The 7,558-nt window shown below is 31.6% G+C and overlaps 1 long non-coding RNA gene across 1 annotated transcript; it reads left to right on the plus strand.

Moving 5' to 3' along the window:
* The first annotated feature begins 2,272 nt into the window (after positions 1 to 2,272).
* Positions 2,273 to 3,775, plus strand: LOC134718911 (uncharacterized). The gene is made up of 2 exons (XR_010107471.1): positions 2,273 to 2,462; positions 3,624 to 3,775. It is a non-coding gene; the product is annotated as an uncharacterized LOC134718911 (long non-coding RNA).
* The last annotated feature ends 3,783 nt before the right edge of the window (positions 3,776 to 7,558 follow it).

Below are 7,558 nucleotides of genomic sequence, written 5' to 3' on the forward strand. Positions count from 1 at the left end.
ACCAAATTATTTGACCGCATCCATTAAAACTGACCATATGTGCACTTTAATTTGGAAATCTATATACCCGCATAGTTAATCAGCCATATTTTTTATTGCCAGAATCAATGTATAATATAATCATGACAATGGACAGCAATATTGCAATATAATAACAACAAATTTTTGTTCACATCAATTTAGGATACCAGCATGTCCTCATTTTATTCAAAATATTGATACGTAACAAAATTTCAATAGTTTTGATACCTTCAGCTGACTTGTAAAACTAAATTGTTTGACTGCATCTACCAAAACTGACCATATGTGAACTTTAATTTGCAAATGTATATACCCGCATAGTAAATCAGCCATATATTTTATGTCAGGATTCAATTTATAATACAATCATGACAATGGACAGCAAAATTGCAATATAATAACAAAAAATTTTGGTTCGCATAAATTTAGGATACCAGCATGTCCTCATTTTATTTAAAATATTGATACGTAACAAAATTTCAGTAGTTTTGATACCTCCAGCTGACTTGTACAACAAAATTATTTGACCACATTACCAAAACTGACCATATGTGAACTTCAAATTGTAAATCTATATACCAGCATAGTAAATCAGCCTTATTTTTAATGTCAGGATTCAATGTATAATACAATTATGACAATGGACAGCAATATTGCAATATAATAACAACAAATTTTTGTTCGCCTAAATTAAGGGTGCCAGCATGTCCTCTTTTTACTTAAAATACTGATACGTAACAAAATTTCAGTAGTTTTGATGCCTCCAGTTGACTTGTACAACAAAATTATTTGACCGCATCCACCAAAACTGACCATATATGCACTTTAATTTGTAAATCTATATACCCACATAGTAAATCAGCCATATTTTTTATGTCAGGATTCAATGTATAATACAATCATGACAATGGACAGCAAAATTGCAATATAATAACAAAAAATTTGGTTCGCATAAATTTAAGATACCAGCATGTCCTCATTTTATTCAAAATATTGATACGTAACAAAATTTCAGTAGTTTTGATACCTCCAGCTGACTTGTACAACAAAATTATTTGACCGCATTACCAAAACTGACCTATGTGAACTTTAAATTGTAAATCTATATACCAGCATAGTAAATCAGCCTTATTTTTAATGTCAGGATTCAATGTGTAATACAATCATGACAATGGACAGCAAAATTGCAATATAATAACAACAAATTTGGTTCGCATAAATTTAAGATACCAGCATGTCCTCATTTTATTCAAAATATTGATACGTAACAAAATTTCAGTAGTTTTGATACCTCCAGCTGACTTGTACAACAAAATTATTTGACCGCATTACCAAAACTGACCATATGTGAACTTTAAATTGTAAATCTATATACCAGCATAGTCAATCAGCCTTATTTTTAATGTCAGGATTCAATGTGTAATACAATCATGACAATGGACAGCAAAATTGCAATATAATAACAAAAAATTTGGTTTGCATAAACTTAAGATACCAGCATGTCCTCATTTTATTCAAATATTGATACGTAACAAAATTTCAGTAGTTTTGATACCTCCAGCTGACTTGTACAACAAAATTATTTGACCGCATTACCAAAACTGACCATATGTGAACTTTAAATTGTAAATGTATAATACAATCATGACAATGGACAGCAATATTGCAATATAATAACAACAAATTTTGGTTCGCATAAATTTAGGATACCAGCATGTCCTCATTTTATTCAAAATATTGATACGTAACAAAATTTCAGTAGTTTTGATACCTCCAGCTGATTTGTACAACAAAATTGTTTGACCGCATTACCAAAACTGACCATATGTGAACTTTAAATTGTAAATCTATATACCAGCATAGTAAATCAGCCTTATTTTTTATGTCAGGATTCAATGTGTAATACAATCATGACAATGGACAGCAATATTGCAATATAATAACAACAAATTTTTGTTCGCATAAATTTAAGATACCAGCATGTCCTCATTTTATTCAAAATATTGATAGGTAACAAAATTTCAGTAGTTTTGATACCTCCAGCTGACTTGTACAACAAAATTATTTGACCGCATTACCAAAACTGACCATATGTGTATTTAATTTGTAAATCTATATACACCATGACGTACCCGCATAGTAGTAAATCAGCAATATTTTTTATGTCAGGAATCAATGTATAATATAATCATGACAATGGACAGCAATATTGCAATTTAATAACAACAAATTTTTGTTCGCATAAATCTGAGACTACTATAACACAGAGATTGGTCACTTCCTGTACTGACCAGTCAAATCGTGATTATTTTTGTGTCATCGATAACATCTGAGTCACGTGACTTGATGGGTTCGACAAGATGGAAAAATCCGCCATCTTTGACTGCTGAAGAAAAATAATTATTTAGCGAATGTGTATGTTTAAAGAGGTTTATATTTCGGTAAGTGTGAATATAACATTGAAATAATCATTATTGTTTGCTTATAATCACTTTAAATAGAAAAAAAATGCAGTTATATACTTGAATTTACTGACTAAATCGGAGGGTAATCTCCATTTTTTACCAGTGTATGGGACTGGGTCAATGAGAAATTCGATCATCACTTATAGTTCAGATGAACAATCTGTTTCCCTGATATTTAAGTACAAGCCTTGGTTATAATCCTTTGTACTCGTGTAAAATTTGTAATTTTACGAAATACCGTTTTTGTGTGATCGTGACATTTCCGATTCATAATTAAGAATCACACGTGACAAGTTCGAGTGACAAGGTGAATAAACAACATGAGGTCTGATAACGAATGAAAGGTTCATTTATATTGTTAGGTTAAGAAATTCAGACTTATATTTGGATCTGTTAATAAAATAAAAGCAGTCTTTTAAAAGCAGGGGGAGGGTTGGGATCCTGCTATAAACATGTTTAACCCAGCCACATTATTTAAAATGCTGAAATGGAGGGGTCACTATGAAAACTTTTAAAATATAGAAAAATAAAGGTTGGCAGGTAGAACTTACATAAATGAAGAGATTAATGAAAAATGAAGAGATGGATGCCCTATTTATAAAATTCCAATGTCCCCAGTCGGCTTCAGAAGCGATGAAGCAGCGCATCTATTTTGGGTAGGCAAATATCCACTTTTTGATATTGGAGAGCTCTGACGTCCTACGGCCCCAGCTTGTCTTGCAAAACAGCAGTCGGACGTCAGAGTAATCTCGGAGTAATTAATTATGTATGTGTCTGTCCTAGCTAAGTCAGGAGCCTGTAATTTAGTGGTTGTAGTTTGTTTATGTGTTACACAAATTTGTTTTTCGTTCATTTTTTTTTAACATAAATAAGGCCGTTCGTTTTCTCGTTTGCATTGTTTTACATTGTCTTATCGGGGCCTTTTTTTAGCTAAATACCAGGCTGGGATACGAGGTATGGGCTTTGCTCATTGATGAAAGCCGTACTGTGACTTATAGTTGTTAATTTCTGTGTCATTTTGGTCTTTTGTGAACAGTTGTCTCATTGGCAATCATACCACATCTTCTTTTTAAATTATGAGATCTTATAATGATAAAGGTTCTATACATTTTCATTATAATATATTCTTTATTGTAGGATTATCCCAGAAAGAAATCATGCATTGGATTTGGAAGAACGTTGAAGTCTACTGGACAAAGTGAAAAAAAATAATTATTATTTTAAAATTTCATTGTCATATTGTTATGCTTGTCTCAGTATATGGAGAAATAAATATTTATGAATTTTGATATACATGTTTATTTATATGTCGATGATTTCTACAACTGAATTGCAGAAATTTACATACATGCTTAGTCTGAATGACAGGTCAATTAAAAAACACACAAGTAACCACACATCTTGATATATTAAAGGGAAAGCGACTTTAAGCAATACATGTACTAATACTATTTAAAGAGGAGATGTTGGTATATTACAGTAGAGAAAACGAATAGTCTACATTAACAAAGCAATTTACCAAAAAATCAGATATGACACACATGAATCACACCCAACCACTGAAATACAGTATGCTGACTTGAGACATAGGTGAAACAACACAATCAGAACTAACTTTAAACATGTTGAAAAATGTTTCATTGCGGGATCATCAGACTGACTGTACATAAAATATTCATCATTGACAGATGAGTTGTGAATTGAATTTTAATTGACAGAAAGAGTGACATCATCATATACTATCATATTTTATAGTCTTGTTTAGATCTGACCCTGCTTCATCTTTATACATTCTGCAATGTTTTTGCTCACACATATAATTTGTATGATATTTTGATCATTTAGTCGTGCAACCTGGAAGCTTTCTTCATATAGAACATCTTGTGTCATTAAACCTGGAACTGCACTATACATTAAATGGTATATAACTAGATTTGTTACACCAAGAAATACAATTCACCAAAAATACTTCTTCAGTTGAGGCGTGGTAATATTTGGAAATTGTCAACGAAAACAATGTGATATTACAAATTTAATTGAGTTTTAGATACTTCATACAACCTCAATCACTAGGGTACAAAAAATTATAATGTACGTCATAAGATCTCATAAAGATTTTGTAAAAACGCAATAAACCCCATATTCGAGAAATATTTGCCACTGGTGCTCTCATGTTGCTTAGAAATTGAAATTTGACAATCCTTCACCATACTTTTCACTGATCAAATTGAAAACAGGATTTTCATTATTAATTCAAAAATGTTGTTTTTGTTCTAGACAATTCCTGTTAAATAAAAAGCATTTCGTTGGAAATGTCGCCATTAAACATAAGATTTTGAAACAAAAATATACCATTTCATCTATTTATATAGTTCATTATGGTATTGGTTTTGGCCATTGTTCTAGGCAGTTCGATTTCGGAATTCCTGAAGTTTACTTCTGTGTTGTTTGGTCTCTGAGGAGAGACTTATTACTTACCTTTTATCTTGATTAGAATGTTTTTTCTTCTTAAATAGCCATGGAAACCAGAAACGGAAGAATAATATAAAAAAGAAGATGTGGTATAATTGCTAATGAGACAACTGTCACCACAAGAGACCAAAATGACACAGACATATACCGCTATAGGTCACTGTACGGCCTTCAACATCAAGTATTGTCACACTTGGGCCACTGATATATAGCTTGTCGTTTCGATTGACAAGCAACTGCGATTGCTGCTTCTTTTGTAGTTTTTTGCAGTCTTTGCAGCAGAGACTTTATCCTTGTCAGATTCAATATCTGATGCAGTATAATCACTCCGTTAAAGATCAAGAATTGAGATCGATTTCAATCATCCCAAGATAAAAAAAAATCATTGTGAATTTGAAAATAAAAATGACGACGATTTTGGGGGAACATTTATTCATAATTTTAATTTTTATGGCTTATGTGTAAACTGGCCACATACTGATTGATACTTCGACATGATCGAAGATTGAAACAACAGCAGGGGTCCAGTTGAGCTTATGTGAAGTTCTAACTCTTTTCTGATCTATTACCCAAGTAAATTATTCATTTGACTTTTATAATGAAATTTTGTGTTTCTAATGTATTTGCCGCAAAATACATTGTTTGCAAAATCTTTATCTAAATTGATTGAATAAGGAATATTTGATTTATCATTTATTACTGACTATGAAAGGCATCCTTATTAGCTGAATCTTTAATAGAAAGCAATGACTATATGTGATCAGAAATAAACCGCACCACCTAATTATCAAACTGAAAATTAAAAAAAAAAAAATAAGAGAAAGGGGTTGAAACCGAAAAAAAATATGGGTTCAAAAATAAAATTTACGTAGGATAATCTGAATGAGGTTCTTGGTGGGGTTTCTTTATTTACTATAATGAAATATTTGATTTGATTATTTCTGTGTAATTATTCTCTATTCTTTAAATTGTAACACCGAGTTAGTTTCTAGTCTCTATTCTTTATTTGACGGTCCATTTTTCTCCATTCTCTTCATGTTTTTTTAATATTGTAAAACCCCATTTATACCCTCCTGAATCCTACCTCCAGTGCAACGATGGTAATTGACAAGGTTTACTGCAATAAATATGTAACATGGGTACTCGTAGTGAGCTGTAAAAATACCTTGTACAAGTATACAAGTTTATTGCAATTAACGGAGCCTCATGTATCTTGAGGGCACCCAGCTGTGAAACAAATTCACCTCCCATGCTATTGAGACTACCTGTCTTTACAGGTAAAATACTTGTTTATTAGATACAATTAACGGACCTGTAGCAAAACAATGTACCAAACTTTAAGATGGATAAGATTAATCACAATTTCATTTTCGCCGCATAATTACAATTTATTAACACCCTATAAATTGATTAAAAAATATTTAGATATGAATAGTTAAACAAAGATATAAATAATTTATTTTCCTTTTCCCTCTAATTCAATTTTTTTATAATTTATTTTTAATTATATCCGATACTGAAATAGACAATTAGTAGTATCGGTGATTAGGTGGTGACATTTGTCGTCTGCTACTGATAAATACGAAACTACGGTTGAATACGAAACTACGTTATATTAACGTAGCTGAAAAGGTGGAGACTCACACTACACGATAAATCGGTAGTGACCAATCTCTGTGTTATAGTAGTCTCAGCATAAATTTAGGATACCAGCGTGTCCTCCTTTTATTCAAAATATTGATATGTAACAAAATTTCAGAAGTTTTAATACCTCATGCTGACTTGGAAAACAAAACTAGTTGACCAAAACTGATCATATGCGCACTTTTATTTGCAAATCTATATACCCGCATACCATTGTACGGAGCGCCTTAATAACTTCTCCTGGCGCTCCTGTTCACATTTTAGTAGGACCGTAAATGTACACGTAATCATTAATATTGGAAAACTATTAATGCAAAAAATATTCTGATTAAATTGAGAATGTCAGAATTTCATCTCTTTATTCATTATATCAGTCAGATCATATATAGGAGTTCATGATGGTGTACGTGTAAAACAAAACTATTATGCCACATCATCAAAGTACCAACACTGACATGTCTGAATTCATTTGTACTATTTACAATGATTTAATAAAAACAAATATACGAGGTTCTCTTCTTGGAATCTATTATGTCGGTTGATTGATTTTGTTTATAAATAAACGTCAAATGGCAACTATTTCATTAGAGTGCGCATTGAGTATAATTTTAGGATGTCCCATATAAATATCGGCAATGACAAATCTCTCGATAAATCTGACGAATTTGACGAGATTGTTGATAGTTTTGCCACACCGTATGCTTACGGACACTGTACAATTTCTGCTAGAATATTCTGCGGGAAATAGAATAGTAAATCCAATGCAAACAAGTTGAATATCAATGAAATATCCATGCAAGTATAAATTTATGCATAAAGTAAAATTTAGAAAGGGACAGGTAAACAACGGGGAACGAAGTAACGTGAACAATGTTGCCGATATCCCGTGATATAAGAATATTGTTCCGATGCGTTGGATAACCTTTCTATCCGCCTTCTAATAAAAAAAAACTCTG

This window comes from Mytilus trossulus, chromosome 5 (genome assembly GCF_036588685.1).
Source record: "Mytilus trossulus isolate FHL-02 chromosome 5, PNRI_Mtr1.1.1.hap1, whole genome shotgun sequence".
NCBI lineage: Eukaryota > Metazoa > Mollusca > Bivalvia > Mytilida > Mytilidae > Mytilus > Mytilus trossulus.